General features: G+C 42.8%; 1 protein-coding gene across 1 annotated transcript in view; it reads right to left on the bottom strand.

Moving 5' to 3' along the window:
• Positions 1 to 18069, bottom strand: part of LOC126991283 (uncharacterized) — a 57941-nt gene that overhangs the window by 30058 nt on the left and 9814 nt on the right. The window contains exon 2 of the mRNA XM_050850053.1: positions 16846 to 16929. The gene's annotated coding sequence lies outside the window, so the exon portion shown is untranslated. The remainder of the gene's footprint in view (positions 1 to 16845; positions 16930 to 18069) is intronic.

The raw sequence follows: 18069 nt of genomic DNA, 5'->3' as shown, positions 1-18069 counted from the left end.
ATATATATATATATATATATATATATATATATATATATATATATATATATATATATATATATATATATATACTTTTTCATATTTTCACTTGTTACGCCGAAAATTTCCTCTCAAACCTTTCCTCCTCCTTTTCTTCCTCTCCACCTCCTCCTCCTTCTCCACCTCCTCCTTCTCCGCCTCCTCCTTCTCCTCCACCTCCTCCTAATCCTCCTCCTTCTTCTCCTCCTAATCCTCCTCCTTCTTCTCCTCTTCCACCTCTTCCTCTCTCTATGCATCCCTCCCTCTTGTCCCTATGCCAAGAGGAAGGGAGAGGGGGAAGGTGGGAGGAAGAGAGAGAGAGAGAGAGAGAGAGAGAGAGAGAGAGAGAGAGAGAGAGAGAGAGAGAGAGAGAGAGAGAGAGAGAGAGAGAGAGAGAGAGAGAGAGAGAGAGAGAGAGAGAGAGAGAGAGAGAGAGAGAAATTTTTTGAGCTCAGACTTTTTAACAAAGTATGGAGCACAACTGAACATAAAATACAATGTATTTTATTCATTGGCTAACAATTTGAATTATCTAAATATGTTACAAAGAGACTTGCGGAATAATGCCGCTATATATTGCATGGTATGTCTATTATTTTGGAACAGTTGCGCAAACTTGTATTATTTCTGCAGTAGCCAGCAGGAACATACCGAGGCCTCAGGTGGGTAACGTCTTGATCATTGCACTCAAACATGACAGGGTACTCGTCTCCTATACTATTGTTACTACATTCACCACAAAGTCCTTCCTCTCTATAGGGGCTCTGGTAAACCTGCCCGTTGCAATGGGTAATCTGTGGTTATTAGTTCAAAATTTCAAAGACTTATTCTATACGGCTTTGGTAACCTTATTAAGTAGCTTTGAAAAGAGAAACTGTCCTTATAAGTCACATAAGTACTGCATGATGATTTACTGTTTAAAGTTGAATGCCACTCCGAGATTTAAGCATTCTTGTAAAGTTTCCCCAAGCAACTTAGTAAAGTTATACTCCTGTAATTATTAACATCCTCTACTTCCCCTACATTTTTATAAATAGGGATAATAACTCCAATTAACCAGTCCTCTGGAAGGTTCCCTGCTTCTATAATCTTGTTAAAAAGTTTACATAGAGTACACATGCAGTGTATGTTTCGTATGTTTGAAATATTCGTTAATGAAGTTGTCAATCTCAGCGGCTGTATTATTCTTTAGCCTCTGTATGCACCTGTTAACTTCCTCCTCTGTAATCATTTTATTCAGCTCACTGTCGTCGTCAATATCAATGCCCGCAGCATCCAGAGATTAGTTAATATTTCCGTCTTTCACTAATCACTAAAAACGATTCATAAATGTTGTAATCAAAATTGGAACCTCAGACTTATTCTGTATTCCCCGTAATATCTGCCAATATAATCTAGAATCCTTAGTTTTAACATTTCTCAACTTTGCGATAAAATTACGTTTTTCCTTTGCTTTAAGCCTTTTAAGTTATTGGTTGTATTTCTTACTCCTTGATATCATGTCCATATACCTACTCGAACTTCTTAATACATTATTCTTATGCTTCGCCTTATGGTATTCTTTTCTTCTTGAATAACACTGTCTATCAAAACCAGTCAAAATACTATTATTACTTATTTTAAGGAAGGTCTTACTTCATTGAGGGAATACTTTCATTGCTGGATCAATAGGGATTGTTTGAAAATCAGCACTTAAATCAGAAACAGACTTGAGAGAGAGAGAGAGAGAGAGAGAGAGAGAGAGAGAGAGAGAGAGAGAGAGAGAGAGAGAGAGAGAGAGAGAGAGAGAGAGAGAGAGAGAGAGAGAGAGAGAGAGAGAGAGAGAGAGAGAGAGAGAGAGAGAGAGAGAGAGAGAGAGAGAGAGAGAGAGAGAGAAATACATAAAATTAAATTACATAGAAAATCAGACCACACAGACCCCATGGTCCAGACTAGGTGGTCTGTCCTTAAACCTAAGTGAATCTACACTAATCAGATGACTCCAAAACGTTGCTTTTCTACTCTAGTTAATATTCAGTTCAAGGAAGTGACGGACGAGCTTGTTTTTAAAGGAGTCAATCGTGTTACATTGGACCACTGACGGTGGGGGCTTATTCCATTCTCGCACTACAACGTTGGTGAAGAAAAATTTGGTGCAGTCTGACTTTACCTGTCTACATTTGAGTTTTATGCCATTGTTCCTCGTTCGCAGTGTCATCGATCATAAACAATTTTATTATGTCTACATTCGTGAAACAATTAAGTATTTTAAAACATTCAATCAATTTTCCTCGGAGGCGACATTTCTCAAGAGAGAACAGGTTAAGGGTGGAAAGCCTTTCTTCGTATGATTTGTTGCGCAAGGAAGGGATCATTTTTGTTGCTCGACGCTGAACACCATCTAGTTTAGCAATGTCCTTTGCATGGTGAGGAGACCAAAACTGTACCGCATATTCCAAGTGGGGTCTGACTAAACTATTGTAGAGCGGAAGTATTACATCTTTATTCTTGAATAAAAAGTTTCTTTTAATGAAGCCCAACATTCTGTTTATTTGCTGCATCGATGCATTGATGTGAGAATTTGAGGTTTGACCTGATTTTGACCCCCAGGTCCTTAACGCATTGAACGCTTGTGAGTTTAACGCCGCGCATTTCGTAATCGAACTTCTCATTTCTTGTTCCAACTTGAAGGACCTGGCACTTGTCTACATTAAAGGGCATTTCCCATCTATCCGACCAAGCTGAAATTTTGTGCAAATCTTCTTGGAGGCTTTGTCTGTCTTCGTCAGTGAAAATCGAGTTACCAATCTTTGTGTCGTCTGCAAATTTACTAATGCGATTATTGAGTCCAACATCCACGTCGTTGATGTAAATAATGAAGAGCACTGGGCCAAGAACCGAGCCCTGAGGGACGCCACTAGTGACCGGCGCCCACTCTGAGTTAAATCCATCAATCACCACTCTTTGTTGTCTGTTGCTCAACCAATTCGCGATCCATTGGTTTACTTGACCGTCAATACCTATTTGCTTTAATTTATAAAGTAATTTATGATGTGGGACTTTATCAAACGCTTTCTGGAAATCAAGATAGACTACGTCCAATGATTTGGTTACGTCATAAACTGAGAAGAGGTCGTTATAAAAGGTCAATAGGTTTGATAGGCAGGATCTTTTGTTACGGAAGCCATGTTGTGAATCCCAAATTAATGAGTGGCTTTCGAGGTAACTCACAATTTTGTCTCTAATTATGCTCTCAAGTAGCTTACCTACAATTGAAGTTAGACTAATGAGTCGGTAGTTGCCTGGTACTTTTTGTCTCCTTTCTTAAAAATCGGTGTCACGTTAGCCTTTTTCCAATCCGAAGGGACGATGCCTTGTCGCAAGGACATATTGAATACGGTAGTGAGAGAGGAGACTATTTCGCTCTTTGTTTCTTTAAGCAGTATATGATATACTTTATCGGGTCCGGGACTTTTATTTGTTTTAAGTGAATGGAGAGCTTGAAGGACTTCATCGGTTGTTATTTCAATATTAGGCAATGCATGCTCGAGATTTACATTAGTACTGGTGTTGGTGGTAGTGGGAGGAAGACTGTTAGTATTAAACACCGAGGAAAAGTAATTGTTTAAGAGGTTTGCAATGTGTTGGCTGTCAGTCACTAGTGCACCGTCGCTGTTTGTCAAAGGTCCAATTCCACTTTTGATCGCCTTTCTATTGTTTATGTAACTGAAGAAGGATTTCGGATTATTTTTACAGTTGGCTGCAATATTTTCTTCATATATACGTTTTGCCTTACATACGTACTAATCTTTTTACTCGTCGCCTGGCATCGTTATAAAGTCTAATGTTTTCGGGCGTGCTTTGTTCTTTCTTTAAACTGTAAAACAATTTTCTCTCCTTGACTGAGTGTTTAATTTCGCTATTAAACCAAGGTGGGCTTTTATTAGTGTTAATTCGCTTCTCGCACAAGGGGACGAATGTGTTCTGCTGAGTGAGTAAGTGATTTTTAAAGCTTAGCCAGGCTTTGCCGTCATCTGATAGTTGTATTTCTGTTAGTTTTTGTCGGATTTCTACGAAGTTAGCTCTTTTGAAATTGGGCACCTTTGCTTTATTTTCAGTCACTGATGTTTGAGCTCTAATGTCTACGCGCACTAATTTATGACCGCAAGAACCGAGGTGTTCTCCTACCGTGACATTACTGACTAGGTTATCTTGGGTCGTTATAACAAGGTCGAGTATGTTATTTTGTCGAGTTGGTTCAGAAACCATTTGGCTTAGATAATTTTCCTCTAGAAATTCGATCATTCTAAGTGACTCGCCTTCTGTACCTGACAGTGTCGCCCAGTCAATATGGAGGAGGTTAAAGTCTCCTAATATCAGTGAGTACAGCCTTAAAACGCTGTACATTTCAAGGTCGTCATGGAGTGATTGCCCGGGAGGCCTGTAGGTGAGATATATTTAAATTGACTTTTGCAATGTTTACTCGCACGCACAAATGCTCAACGTTACTGTCTTTTGGTGTATTGTCAGTGGGTTAGAGAGAGAGAGAGAGAGAGAGAGAGAGAGAGAGAGAGAGAGAGAGAGAGAGAGAGAGAGAGAGAGAGAGAGAGAGAGAGAGAGAGAGAGAGATGTGGTGCCCCGAGGGCTGCGACACCACTCGTGTCATCATCATCTTCACCGGCAATATTTTCCGATGACAACAGCGGTATCGACCGCTAAAACACAACACGGACTCCAACACATGATTGTCCCCACTGTTCATTTACCAACCTATACACAATTGTAATTGCCCATTAACGCACCCGCTTATCTCTCTAAGCCAAAACACAATCACCGCGGCCAAAACACGATCAGCCGCGGAACAAAATGTTATGAAAACAAAGCTGCGTCACCGCGTGAATTAAGCATGTCGGTTAGGTAGATTATTGTATGAGCTCGGTGTGAGTTTGATGTATGACTCACACGCCTGACGTATTACCCTCGCGATATCTGCCTATATAAGAAGCATTTTCTCCAGGCTTGACCTCAGATTAACCAGCACTCTGTTCGTGGCTGGACACTCAGTTGTCCTTCCCTAGACAACATGGGTAGAACATTCATCGTTGCTACTGTGAGTATGGAGTGAGGAATTACCATAGAGGAAAGCGTATCTAACATATCTATTGTGTTCTATTATCTTAGTTTTACTTAGGATTATATTTCTATGATACTTTATTGTGTGAGTTTTTACTCAATATTATACCAGTGTTAACGTCAGTAACCAATAGTGAAAGAAAACCTGAAGACTCATTGAGTCTAGTAAGCCAGTCGCTGGTTTAAACAATATTTTTACCCTCTGTAATATTAAGTAGTATTAAGGTAGAATAAAATACATATAAGAAAGGCGACACCGTTTCATCACCCCATTTACGAACTCCTTTAAATACTCCTAAAGTACCAGAATTTTAAGTCAAGTGTCACTAATACAAACAGTGTGTCGTCTCCCCTGTGTGACCCGGATTACGGGTTACAACATTGGTGTCAGGTGTGGGGTGGTGAAACAGGTGGTGAAACATGTGGTGAAACATGTGGTGAAACATGTGGTGAAACTTGTGGTGAAACTTGCGATTTATATTGGTTTATATTGGTATTGTACTGGTGTATGTCCACATCCGAAAGCGAGGGAGAAGACAGTTATTCTTGGAATTACGGGAATAAGACTTTAGAGTTAAAAATGCCAGACGAAGGCAAGAACCCTCCCCCCACCAAAGGAGATGGAAAATCGATCACCCTTGCCCATGATGATCTTGTCACGCTACTTAGCCGTCATACCTTGAATGATTTTAGTAGAGTGCAGGGACTCTTATATTTTTGTGGTGGAGAAGAAAAAAGTAGCAAAGCACCAAACCTCCCATGCCATAAGCTAGCAAAGAAATGGATAGAGGATATTGAAAGCCGGACACAGGCAAATTGGGACACTACCGGAAAGATTGAGTTAGCCAAACAATATGCCCTGGGAGCAGCGCGCGATCATCTCCTCGGTTGTATCACTAGATGTGGACAGGATTGGGAAAAAGTAAAGGAAGACTTCCTACGTGTGTTTCCCACAGTAAGGACCTTTTCGGTCCTCCAGAAAGAATTGGGAGAGGCAAAACGGCGGACAGGAGAAAACATCCGCACCTTCCTCATCCGCCTGGAGACATTGAGAGACGAGTTGATCGCTCTCAAGCCTGACAATGCCAGTTTGCTAAATGAGATAACCGCTTTACGGCTCAGAGAGGCTTTCCCTCCGGCCCTCTTACTCATCCTAACGGAGGAAGAAAAGGGGGACCCACAGAAGGTATTAAAGAAAGGGTATGAGTATATTAAAGCTTATCCAGAGTCGAAGCTATCCGATGCCGATATCGCCAAAGAAATAAAAGTGCTGAACGTCTGTTCCACCCAGGCATCCGGACCCAAACATGTCTCACAAGCCCGTCCTCCACGCCCTCCAGGCCAGTCACGTTACCCGATACCCCAAAGGGGAGGACGGCACGCCGCGCCACCTACACGCCCATATGGGAACGCGCCCACGCCACCTACATGTTATGCTTGTGGGTATGTAGGACACATGGCTCGCGATTGCACATATGGAAGGCAGTACAGGGGTGCCTACCACCCACCAACGGGCTCTCGGTACCCTCAGTACCAGCCCACTCGAAACAGGCGTCAGCCTGTCTCGCCTTGCGCTGCCTGGCGCCCGGAGTACCCGGCCGGTCCCACCCCCCGTAGCTCCTGGTTTAACCCTGCCCACGAGAACAAAAAAAAAAACACGACCCCAGAGTAGCTGCGGCAGTCCACGGCCCTACCAACGCCCTCACGTTGAGATTGTGCGTAGGCGCTAATGCACAAAAGGAGATGGTTTACGCAATGCTAGACACAGGAGCAGGAGCGTCCCTAATAGAAGAAGATTTATTTAGGAAGGTAGGCGGGAAGATGATAGTTACAGAACCTCTCTCCATACAAGGGGTAGATCGGACTCCAATCCCTAATAAAGGAATAGCCGAAGTAGTAGTAGACTTTGGGCACGGAGAAATTATAGAAAAGTTTGTAGTAATATCACAAGGTATAGTGTTACCAACAGCAGTTTTGTTGGGCCTAGAATTTATGTGGAGACAAAATGTGGTAGCTGCACCGCTGGACACACCTGGGCAGTTTAGTGTAATGGTGGGCGCCTACCCAGTGGAAGTACATTCCCTGGCTGCGGACGATATGAGCCCGTACCCAGAAGATCATAAACCTACTTTAGACGAGATGGAGGAAGTACCAGTGAAAGCATACGCTATTAACGTGGCGTCCTTGCTCCCAGACACGGCAGGGTATGTCACTCTGGAGGCAGAGATTGGCAGAGCCCAGCAAGCCTTATTTCTCCCAAGGTCCAATGATATCCCTTCTTCATTTTTATTTCCCGGGTTAGTAACCTTAACTCCTAACGTCAAACAAACCAAAGGTAAATTCATCATTCCCTATGCTAACCCAACTGAAGAAACTATTGAGATGCCAACAGGTGAAGTGATGGGACACATTTATTCTTGTCACTCAGAATACTATCAATCATCGACTAATGAATGTGTAGCGGCTGTCACAAAACAGCTACAAAGCCGCCTGTCACCCAGTCAAGTAAGCAGATGGTACTCGATAAGCTGATAGACGAGCTATTTTACCCTCACAACGGGAAAATTGCTGTCTGAAGGGCTTAACCTGCAAGTATCCTGATGTGTTTGCTCTAAAAACGAGCCACTCACTATTACCCCTATTATGTTCACACTTTAAGGCTAAAAATGACAAGCCTATATATAAAAAGCCATACCCAATACCAGTAAAATATCATAAAGAAATAGAGATTCAGCTCAAGGACCTTGAGGCCCAGGGTATTATACGCCCTAGTGCGTCACCCTACAGCGCACCTCTAGTCCCTGTTGCTAAAAAGGATGGTGGAGTCAGACTTTGTCTCGACTTCCGCGCTCTGAACGATGAATTGATTGATGACAAACATCCACTCCCTAACATTAACCTCATTTTGCAACAGTTAGGGGAAAGTAAAGTAGTCACCGCGCTTGATTTGCGCCAGGGCTATCACCAAGTCCCATTGGCAGAGGAATCTAAACACTTGACAGCCTTCACGACACCTTATGGCCTCTATGAATTCACTACAGTCCCTTTGGATTAAAAACAGCACCTGCAGCCTATCAACGGATCATGAATCAAGTTCTCATAGGTCTGACAGGAAGAATTGTACATGTATACCTTGATGATTTGATAGTACAAGGAAAGACATGGACCATCACCTAAAGAACCTCCATGCCGTCTTGGACAGACTGCAGAAGGCTCACCTGTCCTTAAGACTAGATAAGTGTTCCTTTTTCAAAGAGCAAGTAGATTATCTGGGTCACATTGTTAGTGCTTCTGGCTTGAAGCCTCAGCCCTCAAAGGTACAGGCGGTGCAACAACTCACTCCTCCGAAAACAGTCAAAGAACTTCAAGGTTTCCTGGGATTGGTTAACTTTTATAGGAAATTCATTAAAGACTTTGCCAAGATAGCATCCCCACTTAATAATTTACTCAAAGGGAGGAAAGTAACCAAGAACGATAAGACACATCTGGAGTGGAATGAAGAGGCATTGCATGCATTTAGCACACTAAAGAACAGTCTAACGACTGACATTGTTTTAGCCTTTCCGGATTTCCGAAGCCCTTCAATCTCACCACAGATGCGTCAGATAAGGCAATAGGTGGTGTGTTGCAACAAAAGGATGAAAATGGTAGTTTACGTCCCATAGCATATTTTAGTAGAACCCTGAATGGAGCAGAACGTAACTACTCAGCGGTAGAGAGAGAAGCTTTAGCAGTCATCTATGGCCTCAGTACTAACCGACCCCTTATCTTGGGTTATAGGATACACATCCTGTCGGACCATAGACCACTGACTTGGCTGTTAAAAAGCACAGTACCTAGCAGCAGGATTGCACGCTGGCAGACACTTCTAGGAGAATTTGACTTTAGTATTGATTATCTCCCAGGCTCCAGCAACATGGTAGCATATTTTTTTGTCAAGGATTAGGAATCAAGAGAGTGACGTGATAGAAGGCGAATTGGATGCTCGAATTATGTCTGTCACCCTTACGGGTGGACAGGACATGTCTGTCGCCTCTCCGGAGGGACATGACAAACAGGATAAGTTTCTCCATTGGAGTCTTGCTGGACTCATGGAGCACCAGGATCGCGATCCTGAACTGAGAGAATTGAAGCATGCTTTTGAACAAACCACCGGTGGTAACGTACATGAGAGAGATGAGAGAAAGGTTGCAGAGAGGAGCAATGTAACGTTAAATGCAGCTAAGAGGCACTTCAAAAAACTGCCTCTTAGTGAAGTGTGTGTAGAGAACGGCATTCTCTACCGCGATGTTTGCGATGAATACAACAAGCAGAAAAGACTGGTTATCGTTCCACCAAGCTACATTCCTAACGCGTTAGCTTTGGCGCATTCCATGCTACCTGCAGGGCATGGAGGCACTAAGGTTACGTTGGCACGCTGTCGCAAGTTTGCGTACTGGCCGGGAATGAAGGCGGACGTGGAGCAATATGTCAGATCTTGTCCTGTCTGTTGTCGGTTTAAGAAGAGGGGATCCCCGCCAGCTCCACTTATGAGGTATCCAGAGGTTGGCCAACCGTTTGACAGAGTCCATATGGATATTGTCGGACCTTTGTCTGTTTCAGACGAAGGCTATAGGTATGTACTGACAGTGATAGACGTCCTGTCACGCTTCTTGGTAGCAACCCCCCTTCGTACGAAGGCAGCCAAGGAAGTGGCAGCTGCGTTCTACAAGAACGTAGTCTGTGTACACAGCATCCCGCCGATTCTAGTCACGGATCAAGGAAAGGAGTTCGTCAACACTCTCTTACGAGAGTTGACTCAGTTGTTACAGATTGATCATCTAAGGACAACTCCTTATCACCCGTCTGCAAACGGGGTGATAGAAAGGCCTAATGGCACCTTAATAAATATCTTGAGAACTTTGTGCGAGGACAATCGCGGTATCTGGGACCAAATGCTTCCGGTTGCAACACACGCCTACAACACTGCCTACCATCGTGTTCTGAAAGATTCACCATTTTCTTGCTTTTCTCGGGACCCAAATGTTCCTTTTGAAGTGCTTGAGAATAGACTCCAACCTTGTTATGATGTTGACAGCTATAAAGCATTTACTTCTAGTGTCGCGCAGCGTACCTATAAACTATGTCAGACCAATATAGATATAGGATGGCAGGAGTCAGAAAGAATGTTTAGGAAATCCAAACCCAAACAGGTGGTAGTAGGAGATCGGGTCTACTTAAGGCATGTATGTACAAAGGGCGAACCAAAGAAGCTCCAGCCCTTGTTCACTGGACCTTTAGGGTGCTAGAAAAATAAGCCCTGTAGTCTTACGACTGCGTCATGTTAGAGGTGGTAAGATCAAGACAGTTCACACAAATAATGTTCAGGTCGTTCACGAGGACTCTCTTGGCTTCCATGACTCTCCTAATGTCAGGCGTGCATACCCTCTCCCTGATCAAGTAGTAGAAGTGGACCCACTCCCCATGACTTATTCCCCGAGGAGCCGCTGCCATTGTCCTTTCCAGCTCCTTCCGAGCTCTCCTCACCGGCTCCTGTCTCCTCAGATGCTTCAGAGGTCCCCTCATTGGTAAAATCCGCTCCTTCAGAGCCCTGTGTCAGACTCGCATTACGATCCAATAAGTTCACCCCTTCTCTCCCCAAGGTGATGTACAGCCCGCTTGAGGATCGCCAACGACCAACGAACTGATGCCCCTATAATTACAGATCCTGGGTGTTGCCCTCCTTGTCTTCCCTTGATCCCTCCCGGGAGCAACCCATTCGTCCCGGCCTCGTCTTCTCCCCAGTCTTTAAGATGCTGTTGACAGGACGGTACTATGTTGTCCCCGTCGTCATCAAGACGGACGACATCCAACGTCCTCTCATCAACGTGGCAAATCTAACAGCGGAAGTTTCATGGTCGATTGAACATATGAATCAATCGTTCCCTACTGTTGGTCTGCTCAGGCGCACTCTAGACTCTTTTCACATTGAGTTTGAGAAGTTATTCAAAGATCTTAACAGCTTTCTGTCGGCTATGAGTGGTAGAGATGGAAGCCCGTTTCGGACTCGCCAGAAGCGAGGAGCCGTGGATTTCCTTGGCTCGGTAGCAAACCTCCTTTTCGGTACGGCCACTCAGGCCCAAATAGATGTGATACACGGAAGCTCTCCCAGCTCTACACTCTGTCCACAGAAGAGAGACGTCAACAACCTCCATCAGGAAGTCCTCAACGCCACAGTTCGGGACCTCCGTCATATTCATTCTGCCATCTCCGTCTAGAGTCCGCCTCGGCTTTGGCCTCAGCTATTATCCGTCAGTTCTCACTACAACCTTGCAAATTGAAGGGGCAATGCTTATTGTGGAGACTATCCTTCTAATTCAGTTGGCACTTAGTGACCTAAATCCTGATACTCTTAATCTCAAGCTTGGCCTTCAGCACCTGTCCCAAACGCAGGTTTCCTCCTCCTTCCAAATGATGTACTATTTCGTGTGCTCAGCAATGCGTCACTCCATTACCCAGGCTTACTTTTCCCTGCAGCACATGAATATTTAGCATTGTATAGAGATGTCTCTAGGGTTATTTCTAAAGGTACGCTTTCCTCAGGAACCCTTCACTTCTACTTACAAATCCCCATGAAAGGGGATCCCTCTGACGTGTTCGATGTGTTTAAAATGGACGCGTTGCCTTTTCATCTTGATGGCACGCCATATTTTCTGCACACCGACACGCTTTCCACTTACCTTGCGGTTTCTGAAGACCGCACTCACTATATGCTCTTAGACTCCTTGGACCGCTGTACTAAACACCACCTGCTCTATGTATGTCCCCCTGTCTACTCGACTTCTGTCCAGCGCTGCGAGATCGCTCTCGTTCTCGATCGCCCAGACGCCCTCTCGCTGTGTTCTAAGTCTCTCCTCAGAGTCTTCCCCCCGGTCTTCATCCCGTCTCCTGCGGGCTGGGTCTTCGCTACCGATACTCCTCAGGTGGTCACCATGGTCTGCCCGGACAGCCCGGTCTCCAAATACAGGCAGACCATCAACGGGACGGGTCTCCTCAGCCTCGGTATGGGCTGTAGTGCCCACTCCGACGCCTTCAGCCTCCCTGCCTCTGCTACTATGGACGGTGACGCCCCGCTGACGGTTCATCGCGCCCCCTTCCACATCGGACGTGACGTGGTCTCATCGCTCCTGGCCAAGACTCCTTGACCCTTCCTCCCCGCCGCCGTCGCCCGGGTCGTCTCTGGCCCCTGCTGGACCTCCCTCCAGCACTTCACGCGCTCCAGGAATCCGTCTCTCCGGTCCCCGCCTTCGACCCCTTCCTCCCTTGGTGGGGTGGCTGCTCCTCCTCGGCGTCGTCTTCGTCGCCGGTGGGTGGCCTTCTTCTGTCTCTTCAGGTCCCGTCTCTCGCAGGACTCCGCCCCCACGATCCCGCCATCCCCGTCTGGGCCCTCCATGGTCGTCCGCCGGGCGGAACGCTTTGTGCCACGAGGACGTGGCGTGATTTTAACGGGGGTATGGTGCCCGAGGGCTGCGACACCACTCGTGTCATCATCATCTTCACCGGCAATATTTTCCGATGACAACAGCGGTATCGACCGCTAAAACACAACACGGACTCCAACACATGATTGTCCCCACTGTTCATTTACCAACCTATACACAATTGTAATTGCCCATTAACGCACCCGCTTATCTCTCTAAGCCAAAACACAATCACCGCGGCCTAAAACACGATCAGCCGCGGAACAAAATGTTATGAAAACAAAGCTGCGTCACCGCGTGAATTAAGCATGTCGGTTAGGTAGATTATTGTATGAGCTCGGTGTGAGTTTGATGTATGACTCACACGCCTGACGTATTACCCTCGCGATATCTGCCTATATAAGAAGCATTTTCTCCAGGCTTGACCTCAGATTAACCAGCACTCTGTTCGTGGCTGGACACTCAGTTGTCCTTCCCTAGACAACATGGGTAGAACATTCATCGTTGCTACTGTGAGTATGGAGTGAAGAATTACCATAGAGGAAAGCGTATCTAACATATCTATTGTGTTCTATTATCTTAGTTTTACTTAGGATTATATTTCTATGATACTTTATTGTGTGAGTTTTACTCAATATTATACCAGTGTTAACGTCAGTAACCAATAGTGAAAGAAAACCTGAAGACTCATTGAGTCTAGTAAGCCAGTCGCTGGTTTAAACAATATTTTTACCCTCTGTAATATTAAGTAGTATTAAGGTAGAATAAAATACATATAAGAAAGGCGACACCGTTTCATCACCCCATTTACGAACTCCTTTAAATACTCCTAAAGTACCAGAATTTTAAGTCAAGTGTCACTAATACAAACAGTGTGTCGTCTCCCCTGTGTGACCCGGATTACGGGTTACAACAGAGAGAGAGAGAGAGAGAGAGAGAGAGAGAGAGAGAGAGAGAGAGAAAAAAAATACATAAAATTACATAGAAAATCAGACCACACAGACCCCATGGTCCAGACTAGGTGGTCTGTTCTTAAACCTAAGTGATTCTACATTAATCAGAAGGCTCCAAAACGAGAGAGAGAGAGAGAGAGAGAGAGAGAGAGAGAGAGAGAGAGAGAGAGAGAGAGAGAGAGAGAGAGAGAGAGAGAGAGAGAGAGAGAGAGAGAGAGAGAGAGAGAGAGAGAGAGAGAGAGAGAGAGACTCTACATATTTGAATTAATGTCCGGTTATATAATCATGTCTATATAAATATATATATATATATATATATATATATATATATATATATATATATATATATATATATATATATATATATATATATATATATATATATATATATATATATATATATATATATATATATATATATTATAGGTGGTGGCCGAGCTGGTAGCGTACTGGGCCCACATTCACCGCGTGATGGACGACGCGGGCTCGAATCCCCACGTTACCACTAGGATTTTTCAGTCACCGCCGAGTGGCTTAAAACTACCCACATGCTGTCCTGAAGACCACCCATCAACCCGGACTCTAGAGGAAGCCGTCCAAGCGAATCAAGAACGAGTTCCGGGGGGCAGCATGAGCCAATGCAAGATGGCGCCACTATAAACACTCACCTGCGCCAGAACGGGCTGGGCCGACCATCAGGCCCCACCTGGAAGAAGCCTTGGGCCGACCATCAGGCCCAACCAGGAAGATGCTTACCGGCGCAACAGGCAACGACATAAAAAAGAAAAAAAAAAATATATATATATATATATATATATATATATATATATATATATATATATATATATATATATATATATATATATATATATATATATATATATATATATATATATATATATATATATATATATATATATATATATATATATATATATATATATATATATATATATATATATATATATATATGTGTGTGTGTGTTTTACATGTGACCTATAGCCGGGAGGCTAATTCATATGGGCCTGATGGTCGGTCTGAGCCCGATATGGCGCAGGCAATTGTTTATAGTGACGCCATTATTATTGGGTCATGCTGCCCGGAGCATATTCTTGATTTCACTTGCGCTGTACATCTTCTTGAGTCTGGGTTGATAGGTGAGCTTCAGGACAGCATGTGGGTAATCTTAAACCTCGGTGGTGACTGAAAATCCCAGGTGGTTAGTGGCGATTCGAACCCACATCACGGACAACGCGGATTGCAGGGGCCGGCACGCTAACCACTAAGCCACCGCCTCCCGTTTTATATATATATATATATATATATATATATATATATATATATATATATATATATATATATATATATATATATATATATATATATATATATATATATATATATATACCAGCGTGGGTGAGTGGTTAGTGGGCGGACGATGCATTCGCCGCGTTTTTGATGAGTGTGTTCGATCCTCCGCTACCACCTGGTATTTTTCAGTCACCACTGAGTGGCCTAAGACTTTCCACATGCTGTCCTGAAGCTCACCTATCAACCCGGACTCTAGAAGAACTGCCCAAGTGAATCAAGAATGAGCTATGGGGGGGCAGCATGAGCCAAGAATAGATGGCGCCACTATATATATATATATATATATATATATATATATATATATATATATATATATATATATATATATATATATATATATATATATATATATATATATATATATATATATATATATATATATATATATATATATATATATATATATATATATATATATATATATATATATATATATATATATATATATATATATATATATATATATATATATATATATATATATATATATATATATATATATATATATATATATATATATATATATATATATATATATATATATAGATAGATATATATAGATATATATATAGATAGAGAGATATAGATAGATATAGATAGATATATATATATATATATATATATATATATAAATATATAAATATCTATATATATATATATATATATATATATATATATATATATATATATATATATATATATATATATTCACCACACAGTCTGGGTTCACGCCTGGTAAGTCAACAACTGACCGTATGCTAGCGCTTCGCGTACTGGTAAGGCGCGGACGTGAGTTTCGACGTGAAATGCTTGCAGCCTATGTCGATCTCAAGAAGGCGTTTGACTCAGTGCATCGCGAGGCACTCTGGGATCTCCTGCGACTCCGTGGGATTCCTGCAAGGGCACGTGGCATGTTACCCAGAAGCTGATGCTGCTCACTGGGTTGTTTCTGAAAGAGACAGTCCTGAGCGGAGGAGGCCAAGGGGACGCCCGCGAAGCTCGTGGTTCGAGCAAGTTGGTGGATCCTGCCAGGAAGTACTCTGGATGAGAAGGAGGCCTGCTTGGAGAATCTCCCAGAGGGATCTTCGGGCACGGCGAAGCGCCCCCCGGTGTATGACCCCCATGAATAATTGACTGATTTTTCACCACCAGTCGGGAGATAAAAATTCCAGTCTTCTCATTGAGTATATACACACATCATGCTTCCATCTATCTACTCGTCCGTCTTTCTTACTTCTCTCTTTCCTTTTTCTTTCTCTCGTTTATACATTAATTTACGCATCTTAATTTTCTTTACTAACCAATAAAGACAGAAATTCATGCTTAAATTACCTGGCCCGTCAAATTATTTTAGACAGGTAGAATTTGGACACACACACACACACACACACACACACACACACACACACACACACACACACACACACACACACAGAGCCGCTGTTTACTGGCTCTTAGCGTGAAAAATTTATCGTCATATTGGGTGACCGCACACGTCCGGCGAGTCGTGCAAATTATTAAAACAGTAACTGTGAGGTGATGACAAGTGTGTGTGTGTGTGTGTGTGTGTGTGTGTGTGTGTGTGTGTGTGTGTGTGTGTGTGTGTGTGTGTGTGTAAAAAGACAGATATGGAGATATAAAAAAAAAAAAAAAAAAAATATCGCCACAGGTTAAAAAAATGACAGTCACGCAGAAAATTCAAACTGATAATAAGATAAATTACGTCCCACAGAGACGACAACAGACAGACAGATAAAAATAAACAGAAGTACAAATCAGAACAAAACATAAAACAAACCTCGCTCTAACACCTGTACGAAAAAAACTCCACCACTTGTAAAGATTCTCGCCTGGGACTAGAAGGTAAAAACGACTAAGTGCATACACAGACAGGTAAAATTAGTAAAGAACAATTACTCAGCGCCATTTACCTTTATCCTGGGGCGACGATGAGGAGGAGGAGGAGGAGGAGGAGGAGGGGGTCCCATGGCAGGCTCGGGGGAAGGTTCATATTCCTGCAGACAGATAACAGTTTATTAATATATTTTACTCGCCTTTGTTTTTCATCTTTACTTATTTTGCTGGAAGGAGAAAAAGAAAGGAAATGTGATGAAATAAAGTAAATGAAGAAAGGGGAACATAAAGAGGAGGAAAAGGAGTTAGAATTATAACAGTAATGAGATGAGGAAGGAAAAAGATAACACACACACCAAATCTATATATATATATATATTTATATATATATATATATATATATATATATATATATATATATATATATATATATATATATATATATATATATATATATATATATATATATATATATATATATATATATATATATATATATTTATATATATATATATGTGTGTGTGTGTGTATGTATGTATGTATGTATTTATGTATGTGTGTGTGTATGTGTGTGTGTGTGTGTGTGTGTGTGTGTGTGTGTGTGTGTGTGTGTGTGTGTGTGTGTGTGTGTGTGTGTGTGTGTGTGTGTATGTGTGTGTGTGTGTGTGTGTGTGTGTGTGTGTGTGTGTGTGTGTTTACAACAGAGACAGCTCAAGGGCACACAAAAAAGGTAACAATAATAAAATAAAAGCCCGCTACTCGCTGCTCCTAAAAAAGAATCATAAGAGGTGGCGGAAGGAGAGGTCTATTTCGGGAGGAGATGTGTCCTGATACCCTCCTCTTGAAAGAGTTAAAGTCGTAGGCAGGAGGAAATACAGATGAAGGAAGATTGTTCCAGAGTTTACCAGGGTGAGGGATAAAGAGTGAAGATGCTGGTTAACTTTTGCATAAGGGGCTTGGACAGTATAAGGATGAGCATGAGTAGAAAGTCGTGTGCAGCGGGGCCGTGGGAGGGGGGGAGGCATGCAGTTAGCAAGTTCAGTAGAGCAGTCAGCGTGGAAATATCGATAGAAGATAGAAAGAGAGTCAACATCGCGACGGAATTTAAGAGGTAGAAGACTATCAGTAGAACGAGGAGAGCTGATGAGACGAAGAGCCTTAGACTCCACTCTGTCCAGAAGAGCTGTGTGAGTGGAGCCCCCCCACACATGAGATGCATACTCCATACGAGGGCGGACAAGGCCCCTGTATAAGGATAGCAATTGCGCGGAGGAGAAGAACTGGCGGAGACGATACAGAAC

This window comes from Eriocheir sinensis, unplaced genomic scaffold (assembly GCF_024679095.1).
Source record: "Eriocheir sinensis breed Jianghai 21 unplaced genomic scaffold, ASM2467909v1 Scaffold257, whole genome shotgun sequence".
Classification (NCBI taxonomy): domain Eukaryota; kingdom Metazoa; phylum Arthropoda; class Malacostraca; order Decapoda; family Varunidae; genus Eriocheir; species Eriocheir sinensis.
The sequence above is the reverse complement of the archived record's forward strand: the minus strand, read 5'-3'. Positions and strand labels throughout refer to the sequence as shown.